The 26270-nt window shown below is 36.4% G+C and overlaps 1 protein-coding gene across 1 annotated transcript in view; it reads left to right on the top strand.

Moving 5' to 3' along the window:
* The window catches only part of ttv (exostosin glycosyltransferase 1 ttv), a 629091-nt gene that overhangs the window by 321757 nt on the left and 281064 nt on the right, over nt 1–26270 (top strand). The gene's annotated exons all lie outside the window — the stretch shown is intronic.

Raw genomic sequence — 26270 nt, 5'->3', positions numbered from 1 at the left:
GTATATCATTTTCCAGGATTCCTTTTATCTTTGTATGAGAAATTGCGTTTGTTTTGCAAGAAAACGTGTTCACGAGCACACAACAGTGTTAGTTATCAAGTTGTTTAATTCATTGAAAACTCTCTTAGATGGACCAGTAGTCAATTTTTAATGTAGATTGTCTTAAAATAAGGAAGTCAAAGGTTACAAATTACACTTAACTCAACCAACCCGCATAGCCACGCCCTGAAGAAGACAATATATCTGTCGAAACGTTGGTAAATAGGACGAGTTGTTGTTTTTACTTGGACCGATTTCTCGCCAATTTTGAATCCTTAATAAAGTATTATATTCAGAAACACGTAACTTTTCAAGGTCGGAATTATAAAGGTAAAGCTGATGGAGGACAAAGCTCGCCGTAAACCATCCTTAAATATTCAAGGATCAGAAATGCTTTAATATGTTCTCTTCATTTATTTCTCTTAAAACCCAAACGACTTGAGAAACCCAGTTATATCTGGAGCCGCCTCCTAGATCAGCCGAAGAAAAGGGGAAATAGTCTTTCGAAGCACAATCTAGGAAAGCGGCCCTCACTCATTGACAGCATCTTCAAAACCCAATTTAAAGCAAGTTTTAGAATTATTAGTTTAACTTGTGAAATATCATACTCCAGCCTTAGACAGATTTATCAAGGTGGAAGCATCTCTTAAAAAACTGTAAATGTGTACTTACAATTATATCGGAGTACGTGAGCCTCCAAATATTGACAATGATCAGGCAATAGTCCTTAGATTTTCTCCTCAGGATCCTTTAACTCTCTCTATCCAGTTATTGACAGGAGAACATTCTCCAGAGACCAGCAGTGTACGGAAAAAAAGGTTCTGGACGCCAAAGACCTCCAGCTGCCCAAGTTATTTAACAGAAAATTAAAAATACTAATAATTCAACACCGAGGTGTTGTTTCCCTTTGTTTTTAGAATTTGTTTGTCACCTTTTTTTAACCGTTTAAAAAGGATACAAAAAAAATGATGTAAAATGGAATATTACGGTATGTAATATGCTCCGATAGGAGAGAGCAATTTCTGCAATAAAATTTGGTCTCCCCTATAATTCAACCAGTTTATAGATCTAGGTCTTAACAAAGTACTGAATTATTGCAGCTGGCTTTTTATGAGTTTTAGGAAGGAAATTGGCAATATGGCCATTTTTTACTTATTTAATGCGTAGATCGTCGTTGATGTATTTTTTTTTCTTCAGGCTTCATTAATTTATTTGATAGTAAAATATTATCAAGTGATAAAAATGAATTATGTATTTGTATGAAGAAAGAAAGAATATTGCCAATTTTAGTCATTTAATGGCTTCATTCATTTTTGACTGAAATTGGCAATATTCTTCATGCCTTCTGGATTAATGAATTACGTCACCAAAAACAACGAACAATACATTGAACTTGATCATTTATTAAATATTAATAAATGTTTAACAATATTTAATAAATATTATTAATTAAATATTAATAATGAATATTAATAAGTAATAAAAATTCCTAATTTGAGAGATATTGGATGGAATTGCCAATTCAATGAAAAGATTTTTTTGTAGTTGTTAGGTTTATTTGAAAATGTTTGCCATTAAAATGAACTTTTATAATTTTGTCGTTAATTATTTGTAATTATTAAAAATGTTGTTTAAGAAAATATGGTGAGAGAATATTGAATGAGTATATAATATACATCTGATTTTTCTTTGGTTGTCAATACAAAAATTACTGCCAACGCCTTTTGTCACGAATTTAAATAAATTATAAATGTCATTTTGGTGGGCGTGTACAATCTAGAGGGCAAAAGTTCAACGTGATATTGTAGGCAGTTTGCATAATATTGAACTTATTTGAAATAGATGTGGGTATTCACCGAGTGTTTACACTAATTTTAGAATAAACTATGACAGTTTTCTCAGAATAAAGGGTACGTAAGCATTTTGAAGTAAAATTAGCTCCATTTATTTGTCAATGACACTTTTTGGGCTGTGGAGTTGTTAATTGTGTTGAAGAATTAAACCTCAAGCAAGGCCGCCATTTCTGGCGATTAAATTAGAAATATATTCTGCGAAAATAGATAATAAAATTGTTTCATATTTTCTGCGAAAATAGATAATAAATTTGGATCATATTTCCGTTTCATCAAAATATGAGGAGTTTGATAAAAAATTTAAAAAAAGACGTACATCCTAAACTGCGTCAGTACCTACTAAAATACTTTTTTTACGGTCTTCAAATTGTAGTCTTCATTAAATTTAATAAAAAGGGAAGGGATTAGCTATGCGGTTAGCGTACTGGACTCCCATGCGTAGGTCCCGGGTTCGAATCCAGTAGCTGACCCTTAGATTTTCTCTTCCTACTAGCTTCTTACAGTTCACTGTCCGGTGATGGACAGTGTTGTCTGTAACGAGAGAACACTGTCCGGAGGCCGGCAGTGCACTGAAAAAATGTTCCGGGCGCCAATAACCTTAGATGTTGACGCGCCTTAAACATTAAAAAAAAAATTTAATGAAAGAATCACAAATTTCGATCACTAGTGACTAAAGTTATTAATTTATAAAGTTTTTAGTCACTGTTTTGGGCAATATTGTTGTAAAACAATTAAATTAAAATATAACTTAGTGATTTTGTTTCTTAATTCTTACATTTCTAAAACTTTAGTCAACCAACATTTTAAATTCGAAACCTACCTTTTCAAGAGTCTGAATTAGAAAAATGAATGTAGAAAACAAATTAAAAACAATAACTACTTTTATTGTGATTGATTTTCTTTGAATATTGATTGACTAAAATTTTAGAAATGCAAGAAAGAAAATCACTAAGTTATATTTTAATTTAATTGTTTTACAACAATATTGCCCAAAACAGTGACTAAAAACTTTAGAAATTAATAAATTTAGTCACTAGTGATCGAAATCCCAAATAAATGGATATTTAATCTGTAAATAAGATCAAAATAAGTTAACAAATAACTTTTAATTGAACATGTAGCATGTAATTTGTACGTTGCCCTTTCAACCCCCTTGGAGTATTGTTTATTACTTTTTATATATTGTTTTTATTTTAATCTAAAAGAAATAAAACCATTTAAAAGAAAAAATAAATAATTACTTAAATAAAACGCAACCTCCGCACGTGTTATAAGGTCAGAGTGGAAGGGTCAAACTTGGACGAAGGATCAATAATATAGTGCTTATGGGGCACCAACACATGACAATTAACAAAAACAGAAGTTACGATCTAAACTTCCGTATTATGTCTTTAATAATTTATTAATTTAATGTTTATAAAAGTTATTATTTTAAATAAACGAAAACAATTTAGATCATTGTCAACTTTAGCCTTTTTTCATTATCTCCGAATAATTTTCTTCCGTTTGTAATGTGATATTTAGAGGTGGCTCCGTATTTTTAAAAGAATTAATTGAAATAAATTAACAATCTGACTACTGAGTTATAAACAAAAGGGGTTTCTTGAGGTCACAGCCTTACATTTTATTGAGCTAAAATAAAATAATTAACCAGTTAAGCGTGGAATTTAGTTTTAAAAACCCACCCACAGTGTGTGGAATTAAAATCACGAAAATGACGTGTATACACGTCGAACGCAAGGCAAAACAACCAAAAGTTAACAACGTCCTAATAAGTCACTGCAAGCGACTTTTTCTGCAATTTCTGGGGATTAAGATTACAGAGCATTCATTGCGTACAGGCATTGCCTAGTTAACTAGAGACGCAAGAGCTTTTTACAAGGAAGAAAAGAGCTTTGAATTCTGTGCAAAATGAAATCATGCTCGTACTGAGGTCTGAACCTCTATTTAAGGTAAAAACGGCATTGCACAAGAGTTGAGAGCTTCTATTTGTGTGCGTGTAATTCCCAATCTCTAATGCGGAGACCAAACATGTACCAACCACTTATCATTTGGCTGACTCCCACCGCAGTTCTATTGGTAAGATAAAGGAAACATCTTACCGAATAATATTCTTGTGGTATTTTATTAAAATTTCGAGTTTTTATAGTTAATGGCAATTTTATATTTTTTACGAGTATACACGTCGAATGCACCGTAACAGAGCTTAACTAGTTCTTCATCACATGTAAGAGGACTTATATTAAACATTCACTTACTATGGAAAGAATTCGAAGGTTAATTCATTCAGTTTGAAAAATCGTACATTATTCGGAAATGAAATAGGAAATACTATTCCGAACCTCTCCCTTAGAACTACCAGAAAACAAATTTACTTAGAGAGATTATGTAAAGTAATAACTTATAGATTTGTATGTAATCTATATTACAAACTTTACAGAAAAGCCTAGAGGGACATTCTTTAACTTTTCTTAATGGTACTCAGTAGATAGAACGTACATTTTTAAAGAAATTTTACTTTTCGAAAGAATCTATCTACTGTCATTCTTAGAAGTAACTTAAATTGAATTTTCTTGGTGAAACGATTAGATATACAATTTTAGAGATATAAAGTTATAAAATTTGTACCTCAAGTTTAGAGAGAAACGTCGGAGAACTAGAGCGTTTTTTGTTTTTCTTTTTTAGAAGAAAATCCATAACAATCGATTCAGATTCGATCCGGTTACTTCGGATAACCTAATCGGGACCAAAACTTCATCCTCTGTTAGCAGCTAAGCGAAATATCGCAGTTAAAATACGAAGTTAAAACTCAAGATATGTTTCGCAGTGAAAAACACTAAAAGAGAAAATCTGCACGATTAATAATAATTTCTCTTAATAAAGTAAGAAAAAATGAAAATATACTCGTAATAAAAGGAAATCTGGTCTTGAATAAATGGAAATAAGAATTATTAATAATTTATATAAAGTAGCTTACTTTTGAATTTTAAAAGCCAATAAACAATATTTGATCACTTAGTTTTAACTTGTTAAGTGTGTGTGACGTGAATACTCGTTGTGAAAAATATAAAATTGCCATTTACTATAAAAAATCGAAATTTTCATAAAATACAATAAGAATATTATTTGCTGGGATGTTTCCTTTATCTTACCAATAGAACTGCGGTTGGAGTCAGCCAAATGATAAGTGGTTGGTACATGTTTCGTCTCCGCATTAGAGATTGGGAATTAGGCGCACAAATAGAAGCTCTCAACCCTTGTGCAATGCCGTTTTTATCTTAAATAGTACAAGCATGATTTCATTTTGCACAGAATTCTTTTTTTTTTTTTTTAATTTATTTGTTAAGTTACACCAGCGCTAGATGCACTATTAGTAACAATGTCAATAGCTGATACCACTACAAACTCCACTAATTGAGGGGAGAAGTTACCCAGTGATAACACTCCCTAAGTCATCTCTAGGATTAGCTACTCTCCTCAGAAGAGAGAAAATCGCGAGGCCACTGGCGTTTTAGTCGTCTGGGAGGATGATCTGGATGGTGATGAGATGATAAGTGGCCGACAAGAGGATTGGAATGAGAGTGCATGTTCTGATGAAAACTTTTATAGCGAGTTCGTGCAACCTGACCAACAAACGGAATTTCCAGGTCTGTGTGGATGGTTAGATTAGAAACATAAAATGGAGCGTTAATGATAGTGCGGAGAATTTTAGACTGAAGAGATTGAATTCGTTGAAGATTGGAGCGTTTCGTTGAACCCCACAGTTCAATACCGTACGGCTTTAGTATGGAATTGTAAATCAGTCGTTTGTTATTAAGTGAAAGTTTTGAACGTTGGTCTAGAAGTCTTTTAAGTAGTCGATAACGCCTGTTAACTTCAGTTCGTTTAAGTCGTGTGTGCGGGTTCCAAGTCAGTCTTTTGTCTAAATAAAGCCCAAGATAACGGACAACATTGGCAGGAGGAATTGGAATTGAGTCATAGAAGATCGGAGGAAGAGTGATGCGGCGGAGAGTAAAAGTAATATTTTGAGATTTGGTTTCATTTAACTTGATTTTCCATTTTTTAAACCATTCTTCAAGAGAAAAGAGATGTGTTTGAAGGTTTCTATGTGAAGTTACCGGATCAATGTGAGGAGAAAGTATAGCGGTATCATCTGCATAAGTTAGAAGGACAGTTTCAGGATGGATTGGTATGTCTGCTGTGTATATAACATATAGGATAGGTCCTAAGATGCTTCCTTGAGGAACACCCGCTTCAATGCGATGTTTAGCTGAATACGATGTCCCGATTTGAATTTGAAAATGACGATCAGACAAATAGGATTTCAAGATGAGGAAGTGAGTGAACGGAAGAATGCCCTTGAGTTTCCAGAGCAAGCCCGGGTGCCAAACCCGATCGAAGGCTTGCTTCACATCGAGAAAGACATCCGAGCAACACTCTTTCTTCTCAAGGGAGGATGAAATCGTGTCTACCACTCGATGGCACTGTTGTACAGTAGAGTGTTGTCGCCTAAATCCAAATTGATGGTCTGGAATAATTTTAGAGGATTCGAGTATGGGAAGAATTTGTTTTAAAAGAAGTTTCTCAAGAATTTTGCCAAGAATTGGCAGTAGACTAATTGGTCGGTAAGAAGAAGAAAGATGAAGTGGCTTGTTAGGTTTAGGAATAGGGTAAATTAAGGAGGATTTCCATAGAATCGGGAAGTAAGTTGTTCTTAGTACTGAATTGTAGATAGTAGTTAAGAGGACTATTGCTTTTTTGGGAAGACGTCGGAGAATTTTAGCAGTTATGAGATCAGGGCCAGGGGCTTTCTTAAGAGAGAGATGTTTAATGATAAATAGAATGTCAGAAGGAGTGAAATGTTTCGGTGGTAAGGAGAGAGGAAGAGGTAGGTCAAGATCTGATCGTAAGGATTCGTGGAATGAAGTATTGATCATATCTTGATGAGGGGTAAAAACTGAGGAAAAATGAGAGGCAAACAAGGAAGCTTTGTCTTCGTCAGATGCAGCCCAAGAGCCGTCAACACGACGGAGAGGTGTTGGAGTGGTTTTGTAAGACAAGATTTTCTTAGTAGCAGTCCAAAGCGAGTTGTCTTCCGTAGTTAGTGTTAGTGTGTAGTCTTGGAAACGTTCATCCTTCAACTGTTTAAGTTCAGTTTTAAGTTGGTGCGTTAGTCTATTGTAGAGTCGTTTGTCAGATGGATAGCGAGTTCGTTGCCACTTAGCTCTTGCACGTCGTTTATCCATAATAAGAGTCCGTATAAACAAAGGGATATTGGATGTGCGGGTTCGTTGTTGGTTAGTGTGGTGTAAAGTTGATTGTCTTATAGATTCTTGTATGGTTTCAGTAAATTGTTCTACCGCATTGTTAATGTCTTCTTTTGATTTAAGAGGAATACGTAAGTCTATGTTACTTTCTATTTCAAATTGAAATTTTTCCCAATCTGCGGGGCCAGTGATGAGAGATGGTTTGGAAGGTCTGTGGATGGGACAAGTGTCGAGAGTAATTAAAATAGGGCTATGGTCTGAAGAAAGTTCTGTCAAGGTCGAAACTTCAAAGTAGTGAGCTACCTGAGAAAGTATGAAGAAGTCAAGAATGTCAGGGAGTTTGGATAAGGATGTGGGCCAGTACGTAGGTTGGTTAGGTGAAACAATGTTGTAGTTTTTTGAAAAAAGGACATTCATGAGTGTACGCCCGCGTGGGTTATAGTCGTGCGACACCCCCATTGTTGGTTTTTTGCGTTATAGTCTCCTCCTGCAAGAAATTTAGTTCCGAGAGAATTAAAGTAGGAGATAAATTGCAGCTCAGAAATAGATTTATTCGGCGGACAGTACACTGCAGCAAGATTAATTTTATGCGGATGAGTGAACAAGGAGATTGCAGAGGATTGAAGATAGTCTGTAGCAGATGAAGGGAGAGCATTATGAAGTAAGGAGTTTCTGACCAATATTGCCGCGCCACCATGAGCAGTATCATCAGGATTATCGGTCCTGTATGTCTGATAGTCTGAAATGTAAAAGTGTGATCTACTTGTAAAGTATGTTTCCGTCAGTAGGGCCACGTCAATGCGTTTGTCATGTAGCAAAGTATTAAGTTCGTCTCTGTGGGAGTTCAACCCATTCGCATTCCAGAGAAGGATGGTTAAAGAATGTTGTGTTGGAGAGATCATGGTTTTATGCCTGGAAGGAGGTGAGTAATAAGAGTGTTTAAGAGGCTGATGAGAGGAGTGAGGAGGGTTTCAAATCTCTGGAAAAAGGAGTTCAGTACTGAGGTTATATCTGGTTGTGCAGTTGATTGAGGATGATGTGGAGGATGTGCAGTTGATTGAGGAGAATGATGTGCAGGATGTGTAGATGATTGAGGAGAATGATGTGCAGATGGTTGATGAGAATGATATGAAGGATGTGACCTCGCGATTTCTGAATAAGAGAGCCTAGCAGTGGAAGTTCCATTGTAATAAGGTTGTTGTGGTTGCTGCTGCGGAGGTTGTTGCTGTTGCAGAGTTGATGGAAAAACTGGAAAGTCGCTTCGGGAAGAGACTTGAGGAGGTTGCGTCCTAACAGCTGCTCCTTGGCCTCGAAGTTGGATTCGTTCTCGACGGATCCTTTGCAATTCCTTGTGAACTTCGCATCCACGGTAGCTGGCAAAGTGCTGTTTGTGGCAGAGTGCACAGGTAGGTGGAGTTTCTGTGTTTTTGTTGCAGTTTTCTCCGAAGTGGGGCCCTGCACATTTGACGCATTTCGGAGAGACATGACAGTATGTGCGGGTGTGCCCGTATTGTTGGCACCTCTTGCACTGGGCAATTTCCTTTGTTTTATAGGGCTCCTTCACCCGGACAATTGTGTTCAGTATCTTGGTGAGGTTAAAAATATTTTTGTTGTTACTGTCTGGTTCTAGATCTATGAAGAATAGAGGAAGAGGAGTCCTCGATCGGGCGCCTGACGTTGCTAACATTTCGTACCCTGAACCCTTTAGATTGTATTTCCGCTTTGATCTCTTCAGGCGGTATGGAGTGGTGTAAATGGCGCAGAACGACTCTAAAGGCTTTGTCTTTCTTTAGTTGGTATGTATGGTATTCAATATTTTTTTCGTGCAGGTACCGAATTGTTGCCCTGTATGTTGCAATGGTGTTGGTTGAAACCAGAATATTGTCACTGCGTGCTTTACATGTGAAATTCTCTGCTCCAAGGAGTTGTCTGAGTTCGTTGTTGAGCGTTATATAGTTGGAGATTTTGTACAAATAGATAGGAGGCGGTTTGTGCTCGGGTTGGTCATTGACTTCTGGCAGAATATTAAATTTATTAGGTGTCTCAAAATCTGACACAAACTGTACTTGTTGTGGAGGTGCTGATGAAGTTGTTGCCGGTAAGTTAGGCATAAAAGCTGTTTGGTTTTGTTGCGGAGTCTTGGAAAGTGCAGAGTTAGATTGACGTGTTAAAGGAGGTGAAGTGAACTGAGAGATTTTATTTCTTTTTCTTTTTATCTGGAGAAAGGTTAATACTGTTTGAAGTTCGTTTAGATCGGTTAATAGAAGAAGTAGTAGATTCGCTACCAGAGATGGATCCTCCGATGTCGGTCTCGCTTAGATCCATGTCTAAGCCACCGAGGAGGTTAATATTTGTAGTTTTTCTTTTCTGTTTGTTCTTAGCAATAATAAGTAAATAATTAGGTTACCTCACTTCAGTTGGAATTTGCTTTGTAACTTCTTACTTTATATCAGGATGGGAAAGGGTGAATTTATTTAATAATTAAAAAACCACTTTCAAATTATTATTTAATGACAAAGTTGGTCATTAAAAGTCTTAATAAACTAATAAAATTGTTCTTTAAACACACACAAAAATTTCTAGCAAGTTGTTTACACAATGGTTCAACAGCTGATGCACAGAATTCAAAGCTATTTTCTTCCTCGTAAAAGCTCTTGCGTCTCTAGTTAACTATGTGCAAGATTTTGAATGAGCACAGAATGCTCTGGTAATCTCAAGCCCCAGAAATTGTGGAAAAAGTCGCTTGCTGTGACTATTATGACGATGTAAACTTTTGGTTGTTTTTGCTCTGCGTTCGACGTGTTTACCACGTCATTATCTGATTTTAATTCCGCACACTGTGGGTTTTTATTAATTATTAATGCTTGTGGTTTTAAAACAGGTGATTAGAACACTAATTGTCCTATCTCATGCTTTTTACAATACCTTGTCTTTATCAAACTACATTACGGACTAATGTATCATAGAATGTTTGTAGTTGAACGATAACTGAACAATCAATACATCGGATAGAACAAAAAACACTGAAGTTATATCAGCAAGAAAAGACCATTCAGCATTCTATTGAAGATGAATTCGAACTGCCATTATATCATGTGGCGCGCTGAAGCAGGAGAGAGATCGTTATGTCGGCACTGATAGTACGAGTAGTCGTGTAAATGGCCTATAAAAAAAATAGAAAGGTTATGCGAGGAAAGAAGAAGATGATAGAGTTGAAAATGGATACCGTATCATAATGGAGGATGACAACTTGTATCATTGTTCAAGATTTACTCGTACTTGGCGATCGAATTGGTTGGGGTTCGGCACATGACCAAAGGTTGAAAAAACTCCAAAATTGTGTGAATTTGTATTATCCTTTATGACCGTAAACTGTGAATATTTAGGATTACAACTAGCGAGGATTAGGTCAAAACTAATAAACAACAATAGCTCCGTTTCAATTACATTTCGTTAGGACTTACGTCGTTATGTGAGTTGGTTTAGTTCCAGAAAATAACTGAGAACCGTTACAATTGATATCATTTCTAATAGTTTTTGTTTACAAAAAAAATAAGATGTCATATTTATTCCTGTGAGTTTAACAGTGTAACTGTTTGTGTTACTTATTTGTAATATTCAGGCCCCTGAGGAAGACAATGAATTTGTCGAAACGTAGGCGAAAAGGCGGAGTTGCTGTTTTTTGATGCTGCTACAGAAGAACTATGCATGCGTCAAATCCTAATGACCAACAGCTGGGCAGCGTAAAGCCTTCTCTTTCGATTGCAGCATCTCACGTGTTTGTAGAGAAATCTGTATGACTGGAACCGTCGTTTGTGTAAGAGGTGTTAGTTTCGTTTTGCCGAAAACATGATACTACACATGTAGTACAGCAACGAATTGTCGTGAAATTTCACATGATAGTTGGTGAAACCGCTACTGAAACTTATCTTTTATTAAAAGACGTTTATGGCGATGAATGTTAATCACGTGCGCGAGTTTTTGAGTGGTTCAAGCGTTTCCAAGATGGCCGAGAAGACGTCGGTGATGATGACCGCCCGGGTCGCCCTTCCACGTCCAAAACGGATGAAAATATCGATTATAATTAATCAACATTACTACCGTGAGGTGCTTGCTTAACTCCGTGAAAGAGTAAGGAAAAAAACGACCCGATTTGTGGAAGAACAAAGTCATGGGTTCTCTCCATCAAGACAACGCGCCGGCTCACACTGCATTGTCGTATCAAGACGTTTCTAGCCAAGTACAACATCCCAGTTTTAGGCCATCCGGCCTTATTCGCCTGACCTGGCCCCATATGACTTTTATCTGTTCCCTAAAGTGAAATCTGCATTAAAAGGAACACGATTGCAGCCCTATGAAGCTGTGAAAGAAAAAGCGGCACGCGTCATGCAGGAGCTCACAGAAAAGACTTCCAGCACTGTTTCGAACAATGGTAAATTCGCATGGAGCGTTGTAGGGATAGGGGAGGGGTTTATATTGAAGGTGATATTAACTAAATATGTATAAATTTAAAATAAAATGTTTTATAGCTATAGTCTAGTTATTTAATAGCCATACCTATTAAGACTTTTGCGAAAAAACAGAAATTTTTTGAATAATGGTTAGTTTTCAAAATTAAAATATTAATTAAAATTAAACAAAAAAAAATATAAAGAAAATTAAAATAAATAAATATAATTCTTATTACAAATTAAATTTAACTAAACAACCATAACCTTTCGCGAAGTAATTAACGTTTTAACAAGTTCACAAGTTCAAGCGTTGTCACGGTATGGGAGTGAACATTTTTTTGCTACAAATATTAATTTAATTATAAAGGAATTCCTTTCATAAGCACTATACCAGAATCCTCCTTTGATTTGATGTAGCTTATCAGTGTTCAAACTTGTTATTTTCCCCTAAACCAAAATTTAGTTTGGAACCGCAACTGTAAATTAAGATATTACATTAAATTTGGCGATTTAATTGAGAATAGTTGACTAGAATATAATAGAGAGACGTGTAAATTTCAAGATACAAAATTTATGTGTTTGTCTTCATTAAATAAATATGAACAATAAACATTGAAACAGGCTGCCAAGAACCACGGCCTTATAAAGAGCGTAGAAAACGGTCGACGCAGGCAAAACTTTCCATCAATATCCATCTTCCCTTATCAACAAACCACTCGGTAAGGCTCTCCTTCAAATTGAAGTGTTGCTCCATATTTCAATTTTTAAATAGTATTCTACGGCCACTATTAGGTTTTTTTTTTTTTTTTTTGCGCATCAACAGCTGAGGTCATTAGCGCCCGGAGCTTTTTCCAGTGCACTGCCGGCCTCCGGACAGTGTTCTCTCGTTACAGACAACTGTAAGAAGCTCCTAGGAAGAGAAAATCTAAGGGTCAGCTGCTGGATTCGAACCCGGGACCTCCGCGTGGGAGTCCAGTATGCTAACCTCATAGCTAATCCCTTCCCTCACTATTAGTTATTTTGTTTAACTTAACGCTTAATTTTTCCAAAAAAAAAGAAGCCATATTGGATTGTCTTATTATTATTAAAGTAGGCCCTTTAATTTTAAAAACAATATTGTTTTGCTTTTTTTTATCCACTGAAGAAGGTTATTTTGGATGCAGGTTATTCAGGTAGAATCATAAGAAAATGTGATATTTTGTAAATTGTTTTAGGACATAGACAGTTTGTGGGGATATTTAAAGATTATATTTAAAGTAAGCTCGAATTAAAATATTGAACATTAATAGGCTTAAAAGAGCTTTGACTCATTTCAATTAACGTTTTATGTTATTGCCGCTTCCATATTTCTATGGCCATTTGCTTACTTAACGGTTGATATTGTACTGCCTTCCCGCAATATCCTTCTCTATTATCATTATTTGGTTTAAGGGAGAAATTAAGCCCTTTTCTTCCTATTTCTGCACCAGTCATCAGATTTGCCGAGAATCCAAGCCGAGATAACTGATTTTGTCACATCCGTTAGCCACTCTTAAAAGATTTCATTTCCTACAGTAAAAATTTAAAACTTTGAAAAGAGAAAGGCCTCAGATTTTTTAGAGAAACCAAAATATTTAAAAACAATAAAAGAGATTTAAAAAGCTTTGATATAAAATAATCATTGAATTACGTTCAAGAATTGTACCAAAGATTGGCGCTTTTCGTAGCCTTAAATTTGTGCAGATCTTTACACCTGTTGACATTACTATTAAATATTGATTTCGGAAAATGTTTATATTGAAAAGTATCTTTTATAATTGACTCACGGGGAACCCACACACTAGACTTAAAAGACAAGCAATGATGAAACGTGCGAAATTGCTTTACAGACTATTTGGAAGACGCTCTAAATTGCCCTTAGAACTCAAACGTTTATTAATATACGAGGGTCGTTTGAAAAGTCCGTGCAAAGTCAGAGAGATAGCACCACTGGCGCGTATCGAGGTTATGTTTAGTTAGTAGCATCTCTTGGAAGAACACACACCAAGTTTCAGCCAGATCGGTCTATTTCTTTGTGTTTGGCATTCGTTTGAATCGAGGAAGTCGAGTGATTTTCAAAAAATGGACGAAAAAGAATTTCGTGTGTTGATTAAACACTACTTTATGAAAGGCAAAACGCCTGAGGAGACTAAAGAGAAGCTTGATAAACATTATGGTGACTCTGCACCTTCGATTAGAACAGTTTATAAGTGGTTTCAAAATTTTCGGAGTGGCCATATGGGCACAAGTGACGCTGAACGTTCTGGACGCCCTGTTGAGGTTACTACTCCAGTAATCATTGATAAAATCCATGATATGGTGATGGATGATAGAAGAGTGAAGGTGCGTGAGATTCCTACTGCTGTGGGCATCTCGAATGAACGGGTACATAATATTTTGCATCAACATTTGGGCATGACAAAGCTATCCGCAAGATGGGTGCCGCGATTGCTCACGCTTGACCAAAAACGAAATCGTGTGAAGTGTTGCAAGGACGGTTTGCAGCTGTTCCAGAAGAATCCGCAGGACTTTAAGCGTCATTTCGTCACTGTGGATGAAACATGGATACATCACTACACTCCTGAGACCAAAGAACAATCTAAACAATGGGTTACCAAGGGGGAATCTGCGTCCAAAAAAGGCGAAGACCGTTCCTTCGGCCGGAAAGATTATGGCGACTGTCTTTTGGGATTCGCAAGGAATAATCCTCATCGACTATCTGGAAAAGGGTAAAACTATTACAGGTGCATATTATTCATCGTTATTGGACCGTTTGAAAACCGAGCTGCAAGAAAAACGCCCACGATTGGCCCACAAAAAAGTCCTTTTCCATCACGACAACGCACCAGCTCACACCTCAGCAGTTGTGGTCGCAAAATTAATGGAAATAGGGTTCCAACTCGTTTCACATCCCCCCTATTCTCCAGACTTGGCTCCCTCGGACTACTATTTGTTCCCCAATATGAAGAAATGGCTGGCGGGAAAAAGATTTTATTGAAACGAGGAAGTGATTGCTGAAACGAATGGCTATTTTTCAGACTTGGACAAATCCTATTATTCGGAAGGGATCAACAAACTAGAGCAGCGTTGGACGAAGTGTATAAGCCTAAAAGGAGACTATGTTGAAAAATAAAAAAGGTTTACCCCAAAAAATTAAGTAGTTTTTATTTTTGCACGGACTTTTCAAACGACCCTCGTACAGAACTATCCTCAAAACTATGGTGGACTTACGGACTAGAGCTGTGGGGTTCAGCCAAACCTAGAAACATACGGACAGTGCAAGACATTTCAGTCAAAACTCCTCCGACAGATAGCTGACGCTCCTTTCTACGGTGACTAACCTCACTCTTCACAACGACCTCAACATTCCCTTCATTGACCAACACGCCAATACTAAATATCAAAAATTCCATACTGCTCTCTCTAAAATTGCTCAAATCCTCTTGTACAGTCTCTCGCCTCCTCTGACATCCCTAATACTCCTCACCGACTGAATCCCCAGTGGCCCCGCGACTTCCTTACAGTCTGAAGTAGGCCTTACAATACCAGGATCTCGGGATCCCGAATACCGGAATCCCGGACGATTTTTGTCCGTAATTAAAAACCGGTATTTATGTAAAAATACCGGTATTTTTGTATTACATTGTTTGATAAAAATTGAATTTATACACAATTTATCATTTTTCAGATAAAGAATTTAATTTATTATCTTCAATTATTGCTGCTCTTACTCCTGTAAAATTAACAGTAGATGCATTATGCCGAAAAGATGCAAATCTTTTGACGGCTGACGCTTCTTTGACATTTATGTTAAATACTCTTTCCCAGCAAAAATCTACAATTGCATTAGAATTATTGGAAGCATTAAAATCTCGAATTTTAGTGCGACGAACTGAATTATCACAAATACTTCAGTATCTGCAAAAAGGCTCAAAAGATGTTGTAGAAGTATTTAAACGCATATGCAAATTTACAATCATTAAAAAAATTGTAAGCTTAACAAAACGGCTCACACATGAAAATCTAGAAGATACAGAAGATATGGAAGTTGTGCAAGAAACATCCCTTCCAATATCTTTTCAAATTAGTAACGAAACAATATTAGAATCTGACAAGGTAAACGTAAACGCATTAAAGAGAAAACTACAGGCAGCAATAGACGAAACACTAAATACTTCACCCGTGCGTGCGTTTAAAAAAATTCCAAGTCTGGAACAAAAAATAAAAGAAGAAATTACTTTTTTTGAAAAAACAGGAACCAAAGGAACGTATTTACAAAATGTGTATGATTTCTTAATGACAATAGTGCCGACAAGTGTAGAATCAGAAAGAGCTTTTTCAGCGGCTGGTTATATTTGTACGAAAATTCGGTCCTCGCTTGATGATGAAACGATTGATTGTTTATGTTTTTTAAGAGCATACTTTAATAAACAAAACGCAAGTTATTAATATTGTTTCATAAATACTTTCAATTAATTATATTTTTCGCATCTTTAATTACATAACGCCATGCGAGCCTATTATATGTAAAATATAACATAAAATTTAATATGTACTTTTTTTATTTGCACGATTTTTTTATCTATCTATTCCTACTCTCTATGTAATAAAATTAATAATATCTACTCATTTCAGAACAATATTTATTAGATTTCAGCAATTATTTGTTAACAAGTCAATATAATATCTGATGTAAGTAAAAATATAACTAGTAAATTTTTTATTAATAATACCGGTATCCCGATATTTCAAATATCAAATACCGGCATTCAGATTTTACTTCGGTATTGTAAGCCCTAGTCTGAAGAACTAAACGTCATTACTCTCCTCTCTCCTCCTCACATTCATATAGAGAGTGCTACCGCTGGGTAGCTTCTCTCCTCCTGCTCTTCCCGCACCAGTTCATCTCATTCACCTCCTATTTACTTATTGTATATATTTATACAGATTGTAAATTACAAAATGAATTAAAAAAAAATCGCTGTCTTAATATTTCGTTGAGAGGAACTTGACATTATTTTTGGATCTATAATGCTGTAATAAAATTGTGGAAATTTAAACGAAGAAATACAAAATAATGTTTTAAAAGTTTGATTTTATCCATCGATACAACTGTCCATTTTATTGTAGAATAAGATTGTTCTTACTACCATAAATTCCCTACCGAATTCTACACGTGTGGCATAGTAATTTTGACATTACGTATAGCTGAAACCCTTTAATCCCGCTTTGATTTATATCCATGTTTTTAGGTGAATTGAAAAAAATAACAGCCTTTTAGCCTACCTCATAGCCCTAGGCACAGAAGTAGAGTCGTTTCAGCCTGTCCCATACTGGCTTATATTGCGTGCAATACCGGATAGAGAGTAGCTTTAAAATACTTAGAAGTGAACGATAATTTTCTCGTATTTTTTTACTTCTAAAGTTTTTTTTTTTTTTTGAGAGGGGGGAAATTATTAAAAATACAGTAAGATAATTGGTTATAAAGCGAGCCAGTTACTTCAGTCCTTACAAAATACATTTCTGAAAAAATATTAGAGACCGATCAATCTATCTTCAAACTTATTTTTTATAATTTCTATTTTCTCTTAGAGGAAAGTAGTACAATCGGATCAAAGTTTTGATTTAGAATTTCCGCCGGATATACCCGTCTTGAGGTAATACCTCTTAGTCCAGAAAATGGACTGTATATTTACTGTATATTACTATTATTATTATTATTATTATTCTATCTCTGGCGTTGGCCAAAACGGAGGTCGTCGTTTTAACGAAAAAAGGATTCCGACGGACATCTCATGGTGTATTGGTGAGCAGGAGGTGACCTCTGGGAACTCCGTTAAGTACCTGGGATTGACGGTGGATAAGAGGCTAAACTTTGGTTTGCACATTCAGCAGGCTGTGGACAAGGCTGCGAAGAATTTTGCACTGCTGGGGAGGCTGATGGCTAATGTAGGTGGCCCGCGGTCAAGCACCCGGCGTGTCCTGATGAGCATCATCCACTCCACACTCCTTTATGGGGCGGAGGTGTGGGCGGATTTTCTAAATATCGAAAGAGGCTAGCCAGGGTCTAGAGGCTTGATGCACTGCGGATTGCCTCGGCATACCGCACTGTAATCCGAACCTGCAATCATGGTGATTGCTGAGGTTATCCCTGTTGCCCTCTTAGCTGGAGAGCGTAAGAGGCTTTATGAGAGGAGGCCAGAAGATAACAGGGAAGCCGGTGTCCAGGAATGGCAGGCTGCCTGGGACGAGGAACCGCGTGGCCTGTGTGTTATCAGAGATACAAGCATCTGGATAAGGCGGTCATTCGGAGAAGTGGACTTCTACCTTACCCAACTCTTGAGTGGGCATGGCCTTTTCAGAGCATACCTCAAGAGGATGGGTAAGGAGACGAAAGAAGATTGTATATACTGTCCTGGAGTGAGAGACGACGCCTACCATACCTTTTTTGTGTGTGAAAGGTGGGGTCACCCCCAGAAGAGATTTGTAGCAGATAACCGGCAGGTTGACTCCAGAGATGCTGGTAGAGGCATGCTCTCTTACAGGACTAATTGGTCGCTAGTGGCTGGTTTTGCAAGAGATGTACTCGTCTCTAAAAAAAAAAAAGGGACTTGGAATATAATGTGAGCAGAGTCCCATAAGAAGGGACAGGATTGAGGCCTAGCCTGATTTAATGCTGAAATCACAGTGAATCCAGGCTAGGTCCGGAAGTAGGGGGGGTGTTTTAGCCGGTTGGCCGCGAGGGAGTCCGGCACAATGTGCGTAAATTGCTTTTTACCCCCTATAAAAAAAAAATTATTTAAGGCGCGTCAACATCTGAGGTTGTTGGAGTAAAATTCAAAAATTACCAGAAGTACTACATTTCTAGTAATGGTAGTGTGTGACGTAAACGTCGTTGGAAAGTCAAATTGATTAACTTCTGGTAGACGAACGTCCGCAATCATATGCACTGCTACGGGTAATGTCAGCATCAGTACCTTCATTTACTGGTGCAGTAAAAGAAAGTTATTTATTTAATGTAAATAACTGAATCAAAAAAACACTTTTTTAATGAAAGTCTAGAAATAAATGGGTCACAATGAAAATGGTACATTCATACAAGTATGAATAATATTTCAGCGCGGATAAGTCAAACTTTTGAACGCAGGTGTATGCGTTTCTTTTTTTACAGCAAGAGAAGCAGAAAGAGATAAATGATGAAATGCAGATGAGAAAGAATTTCCATAATAAATAATGTTTCACGCGTTCAAACTTAATTCTTATTTGGGGTTTATTTTAGGTTCTCTTTTTTTTAAAAAAATATTTCATCGAGTAATTTATTTTATATATTTCTTTGTTATTTGTGAACAAATATTTATTGTGTTATTCTTCTAATTTGTTAGTTCTTTTCTGCATCATGTTATTTGTACGAGGGTCGTTTGAAAAGTCCGTGCAAAGTCAGAGAGATAGCACCACTGGCGCGTATCGAGGTTATGTTTAGTTAGTAGCATCTCTTGGAAGAACACACACCAAGTTTCAGCCAGATCGGTCTATTTCTTTGTGTTTGGCATTCGTTTGAATCGAGGAAGTCGAGTGATTTTCAAAAAATGGACGAAAAAGAATTTAGTGTGTTGATTAAACACTACTTTATGAAAGGCAAAACGCCTCAGGAGACTAAAGAGAAGCTTGATAAACATTATGGTGACTCTGCACCTTCGATTAGAACAGTTTATAAGTGGTTTCAAAATTTTCGGAGTGGCCATATGGGCACAAGTGACGCTGAACGTTCTGGACGCCCTGTTGAGGTTACTACTCCAGAAATCATTGATAAAATCCATGATATGGTGATGGTTGACAGAAGAGTGAAGGTGCGTGAGTTTGCTAGTGCTGTGGGCATCTCGAATGAACGGGTACAAAATATTTTGCATCAACATTTGGACATGACAAAGCTATCCACAAGATGGGTGCCGCGATTGCTCACGCTTGACCAAAAACGAAATCGTGTGAAGTGTTGCAAGGACGGTTTGCAGCTGTTCCAGAAGAATCCGCAGGACTTTAAGCGTCGTTTCGTCACTGTGGATGAAACATGGATACATCACTACACTCCTGAGACCAAAGAACAATTTAAACAATGGGTTACCAAGGGGGAATCTGCGCCAAAAAAGGCGAAGACCGTTCCTTCGGCCGGAAAGATTATGGCGACTGTCTTTTGGGATTCGCAACGAATAATCCTCATCGACTATCTGGAAAAGGGTAAAACTATTACAGGTGCATATTATTCATCGTTTTGGACCGTTTGAAAACCGAGCTGCAAGAAAAACGCCCACGATTGGCCCACAAAAAAGTCCTTTTCCATCACGACAACGCACCAGCTTACACCTCAGCAGTTGTGGTCGCAAAATTAATGGAAACAGGGTTCTAACTCGTTTCACATACCCCCTATTATCCAGACTTGGCTCCCTCGGACTACTATTTGTTCCCCAATATGAAGAAATGGCTGGCGGGAAAAAGATTTTATTCAAACGAGGAGGTGATTGCAGAAACGAATGGCTATTTTTCAGACTTGGACAAATCCTATTATTCGGAAGGGATCAACAAACTAGAGCAGCGTTGGACGAAGTGTATAAGCCTAAAAGGAGACTATGTTGAAAAATAAAAAAGGTTTACCCCAAAAAATTAAGTAGTTTTTATTTTTGCACGGACTTTTCAAACGACCCTCGTAGTTGTGTTATTCAGTTTGGTCACTATGATCCCTCTGGTCTACTGGGAATTCCAGGATTCTAGGAAATAGAGCATACTGATAAAACACGGGAAGAAGCTTAGTGGATCTTAATGAAACCACAATCTGATATTCCTGAATACTACCGGCGTTGTAGATCGAAAATGGAGCTGTACACTCGAGGTTGATTGTATCCCCTGGCCGGTTTTGGACTGACAACCATCACAGTGGATGCCGTGATACCATGGATAAAATCAAAGAGAGGGTAGTTGGTGGGGTGATTCAATCTGTTTTTCTTTTGTTAAGTCCTGTGGTATACCTAAAGAGACAAACATTCTATAAGCTGTGAGTTTAGAGAGCGGAATGTTGGACCGTAATCTCAGGGCTGCTTGTTTATCTTGTCAAACTGCGGCTGGAGTAATGTTTATCTTCCCAGGTGGAGGCTCAGCTTTGGCTAGAATCAGAATCTCGTAATATTTTTTGTATAAGTATATACGTATATATATATATATATATATATATATATATATATATTTCTTTGAAAACAGCACTTTCTGTTGGTATAATTTCTTTCCTCTTTTTTATTTAACAACTGCCTTCTGTATAAAATAAAAATAAAAATTTTTAAAAGTGAAATGGTCACTTCGCTATTTACAAAAAGTAATGTGCGGGTTTGGAAGACATACTGCCCGTCAGTGAGAAACAAAAGGAAAAGTGGAAACAATTTAGAAATGGTAAGGAATTCTGCGTGACCACGCATTTACAGCCGGCTCTGTACAACCAGGCCTTCCAGGATTCAGCTCGTACATCCAGACGGGGGTATATGTTGGGTTAAAACCCGAGGCAAGCTGTTACTGACTCACTCTTCCTCCACTCTTTTACACTCTGGGAAACAAAAGTCTTCCTTACTCATGACTAAAACATTTTAGCCATTTTGCTTTTCTGCAAGTTCTAGTGGATTAAGTCGCTAACAAATCAACACAATACTACTATGCTGTTGACAGTTTCTGTAGCTTCTAAAAAAATATTCGCACCTTTAATTTTTCTATTCTTTAATTAGTATTTTTTTTGTAATTAAATCAAGCGCAGCATTAATAATTTTCTTTGACTTGCAAAGTTAAGCAGGTCAATAATGCTTCCAAGTTGTTGTCGACAGTTGTTACTTATATAGGCAGCAGGTTATACTACTTTATAACGATCTTATACTAAGGATACTCTATTAGACACTGTCCAAAGTTACCCGCGAAGAACTTCTGCCATCAATTCTCTTTCACCACAAATCACAACTGGTTCTAGTTGACTAGTATCTGATAAACACAACTTCAGCCTTGATTTTAAAGGGACAAGTTACCATTCTGTTACCTTTAAGGAATTACATCTCTAAATGTTTTACTTCAGCAATCACCATCCTGTAGTGCCTAACCGGTAGAACTCTTCTGGGTAAAACTGAAGCTTCTAGTTCCGTTAAAGAGTGATTGCCATCTTTAACAATTCTGTGCCATCTACCATATTCTATTCTCAGAGTGTAGTTGTACTAACCTCCTTCACAGGCGACTAAAAACACTAAATCTTAACAAAAGATTTAAATCTAAACGATCGAAACTACCACCACATTACAATCAACTTATTTACTTAACGATAGTGACACCTACATGAACATAAGCTATTGAAATAGGTCTTCAATCAAACCTACTAGATTTTCTGCGGCGATTTATTCCAATTAAATGATTTGGAAAAATGTGCCTGTATAACGAATATTCAGCATAATTCCCTTATTCATTACATTCATGCATAATCTTGATAATGCAAACAGTATGATTATGCACATTTTGTGTATTCAATGTTTTAAATTAACTAATTATTATTTTGTAGATACGCCATTACTAATTAATAACCTTATTTTGTATAACCCTTAATTACATGTAGTAATACCTTTACTGTATTACCAACTGGATTACCTCCGACTGAATAAGAGATGAGTAACCTGCAAGGACTTTTACTGTGCTACAGTTAATGGACTTCACTTTCAGCTGGTATGAGTGCTGCCACAACTGGGAAAGACTGAAAAGGTAACCTCCAGTATATTTCCACTTTTTGGATAGTACTATTTGCAAGGAATGTCCCAGAAATTTAGATGAGATCTTTTACTATAAATATTGTAAGCTACAATTTAGAAACATAATATTTTTTTCTATAAAAATTTGTTTATGACATAAAACTCTCGAAATTGTTCGAAACAGTGCTGGAAGTCTTTATCTGTCAGCTCCTACGTGACGCGTGCCGCTTTTTCTTTCACAGCTTCAACGGACTGAAATCGTGTTCCTTTTAATGCAGATTTGACTTTAGGGAACAGATAAAAGTCACATGGGGCTAGGTTAGGTGAATAAGGCGGATGGCCTAAAACTGGGATGTTGTACTTGGCTATAAACGTCATGACAGACAATGCAGTGTGAGCCGGCGCGTTGTCTTGATGGAGAACCCATGACTTGTTCTTCCACAAATCGGGTCGTTTTTTTCCTTACTCTTTCACGGAGTTGAGCAAGCACCTCACGGTAGTAATGTTGATTAATTATAATCGGATATTTTCATCCGTTCTGGACGTGGAAGGGCGACCCGGGCGGTCATCATCTCCGACGTCTTCTCGGCCATCTTGGAAAAAAGCTTGAACCACTCAAAAACTCGCGCAAGTAATTAACATTCATCGCCATAAACTTCTTTTAATAAAAGATAAGTTTCAGTAGCTGTTTTTTTTTTTTCAAGTTTCGTGTGAAATTTCACGTCTATTCGTTGCTGTACTACATGTGTAGTATCATGTTTTCGGCAAAACGAAAGTAAGACCTCTTACACGAACGACGGTTCCGGTCAGACAAATTTTTCTACAAACACGTGAGACGCTGCAATCGAAAGAGAAGGCTTAACGTTGCATAGTTCTTCTGTAGCATCATCAGTCTCGTTATTTAATAGCCACACCTCGTATATTTATAAATGTATTCAACAATTATTCATTTTGTTATATAGCTTTCTAGAACAACTATTAGATTAAACGTATCTGAAACTGAAACAAAATATAAGCATATAATGCTTGTATCTAAAGCACACATGACTGCACCTTTCCATTGCTTTGGGTACTGCCTTCTTTCTTTCAATTCTTGTTCTATTTTTTTTATTCCGGCAGTAATATTTCCTTGCCATTCCGTGTGATATCTGAAGCCGTAGGACTGGGCGAGAAATGTTTGAATATCGGACAGTCTTAGCGCGGAGAGTCACGCTGCTCAGCGTCTTCTCTGTATTTATTTCCTTCGTATCTCTCCCAACATCCATTTTAAACATTCACACCATTGGGTTGTTACTTCCAACTTCTGAATGTATGGCAAAGGTTTTCTTTCTGTCTCTCTTTGCTCACTAACTCTTTTAGTCCACATTTGTCATACTCATGGTTTTTTGTTATTCTCTCGTGTAAACGTTATTTTTGCCTCATTTATAATCTTATCATTCACTTTGTACACTTAATTTAATACTTGCTGAAGTATTAAACATATACTTCAAATAAATAAATGTTTCTTTTACGCATTTAAAGAATCTATCTTAAAAAGATAGGATCCTATAAGTAATGAAAGGTTTGGCTTAGCCCTAAAGTTCAATTCTGTATGTCCAGACAGGTTTGAGTATCATTGTGTAGATAAGTCGTTTGTTGTTTAATGAAAGTTTCGATCGTCTGTCGACTAGAGTCTAGAGAGAAGTTTGAATCGTCTGTTTAGTTCTTTTCGTTTAAGTCTAGTGGATTCCAGGTCAAACAAGTCCACGAAGAGTCCTAGGTACTTACCACAATCTGTTGAGGGAAGAGGAGTGAGGTTTAGGTAAACGGGTGTAAGGACAGTTCGCCTTTGGGAGAATGTAATGTGATTGCATTTGTTTTCATTGATTTTAATTCTCCATTTTTATAACTTTTAAAGCTATTTTTCGTTTTGTATTTTAAAGTGAAAAGCAAGATGGGAAACGACCAAAATTCAGCCCCATATACTCTATTAAGGTGTAAAGAGAGTATAGTATTCTATCTACACTGTAGAACAACATAAAGTTATAAATACAGTAAAATCTCGATTAACCGGCCCTCGGTTAACCGAGATTCGGATTAACCGGGATCATGTTGAGTATATCATAACAATACCTGGATCGGCGCCGAAACAAAAGTTAATTTTTGGTGGCTACAGGAAAAATTTTTTGTCTCCCAATGTAACATAATTGTAGGCGAGGCAGCAACTCTTTTATACCTGATTTTCTTGGAGGGTCGTTATGTATGTATGCATGTATGTAAAAACCCAAAATATGGTGCAATTAGTACTGAATTTCTTGGGATTGGAGTTGATCTCTGGGACGAAACGGCTTTTTAATTTACATATTTTCACATAGGCATCTTACTGATGAGTCTACCTCTGCACCCGTACAATAGATACATACTTATATAACATATGTACATTCATAGGTACATATGTACTATATAATACAGATGATACCCGGTTTAACCGGGATTTCAGTTTTCCCGGGGTGGGTATAGCCGGAGGTCAGCCCGGTTAATCGAGGTTGTACAGTAATTGATAAATACATTACTAAACTTTGCATCAGAATACCTTGCAGCATTAATAATATTATGCAATGTAGTTTTTCCGCATTTTTTTAAAAATACCGTAGAAGTCATTTCCAAAAAAAAATCTTAAACGCAGATAAAAAAAATACGGCAAAAAACGATTCAAAAACCAAGTGGTCTTTCTCGTAAACCAATTTTTTGGATCAAAAAACCTTGAGGAGGCATCATCGTGGGTGTCTAAGCGAAATATTAAATTCCAATATGCGTTTTTTAAATTTTTGAGTTACAGCGGAATAAATATAGGCTATTTTTTTTTTTTTTTTAATAAAAAATCATTTTTTCCTACTTAGAGGACTTCAAGATCGATATAACTTGTTAAAACTCGATTATACAACCTTCTCTTTCAAGATTGATTAAACAGAAAGAAGAAATAGTATTAAAAATCTTTATTTATGGATGTGATTGGTTATTGACGAATTTCAAGGCTTCATATAAAAATTATAAAGTAATTATATTTTGTAAAAATAAAAAACAAAGAAAAGCCAATAATTTATTCATTTATGTAAATTAGCAATATCAACTTGACCGCCATTAACGTGTGACTACAAGTGTAAGAATCATTTCCTACTTGTGTAGAGCAACATCCAGCTGAATGTACCCGGGTAGACCGTGTTCCTGCAAAGTCATTAAGGTTCAATTTAGGTCAACTTTGGCAAGCTACTTTGCCTAACCTCTAAAGCTTTCGCCCCAGCCCTTTTACTAGATGTTACCAAGATGACCTTGTTTTTTTTTTTTTAATGTTTACATCTTCTTTATCATTTTTTCTTTTAACTTCTTTTTTTAGAGAGAATTTTTTTTTTGTCTCAAATGATGTTTTCATAAGATCAGTTTTTTTTTGGGGGGGGGGGGCTAATATCTTTGTAATCCATTTTTATTTTCTTAACACATGGCCGACCGCGCGAGTTGCAACTGAATATGTTAAATCACTGTCTGATGAATCTTCCAAATTACTCTCTGAATCGCTTGAAATTATTCTACGAGTAGATCTATTTCCAGGTTTGATAATTGTCCCCATCATGGATATCAAAATTGTCTTCTGAACATTCTGATGCCAGTATCAAGATGAAATTCATTAAAAGCTTCTTCAATTTCCCGGGACATTTTATTAAATTATATTACAAAGATAAATTACAAAATAGATATGCGAGTTGTTATGCTCAATACAAAAATTGTAAGGCTGGAATTTTAGATGACTATGCTATCAACTGTAGTCCAATATGGCGTATATTTTTTTGAAAATTTCATGAACCATTTATCAGCATTATTTTTAGCAATATCTCTTTCTTTCTCATCTCCTAA

This window comes from Rhodnius prolixus, unplaced genomic scaffold (genome assembly GCF_049639745.1).
Source record: "Rhodnius prolixus isolate KJV_2025 unplaced genomic scaffold, Rpr scaffold_10, whole genome shotgun sequence".
NCBI classification, from domain to species: Eukaryota; Metazoa; Arthropoda; class Insecta; order Hemiptera; family Reduviidae; genus Rhodnius; species Rhodnius prolixus.
Note: the sequence above shows the minus strand (reverse complement) of the source record. Positions and strands in the feature narration are given on the sequence as shown.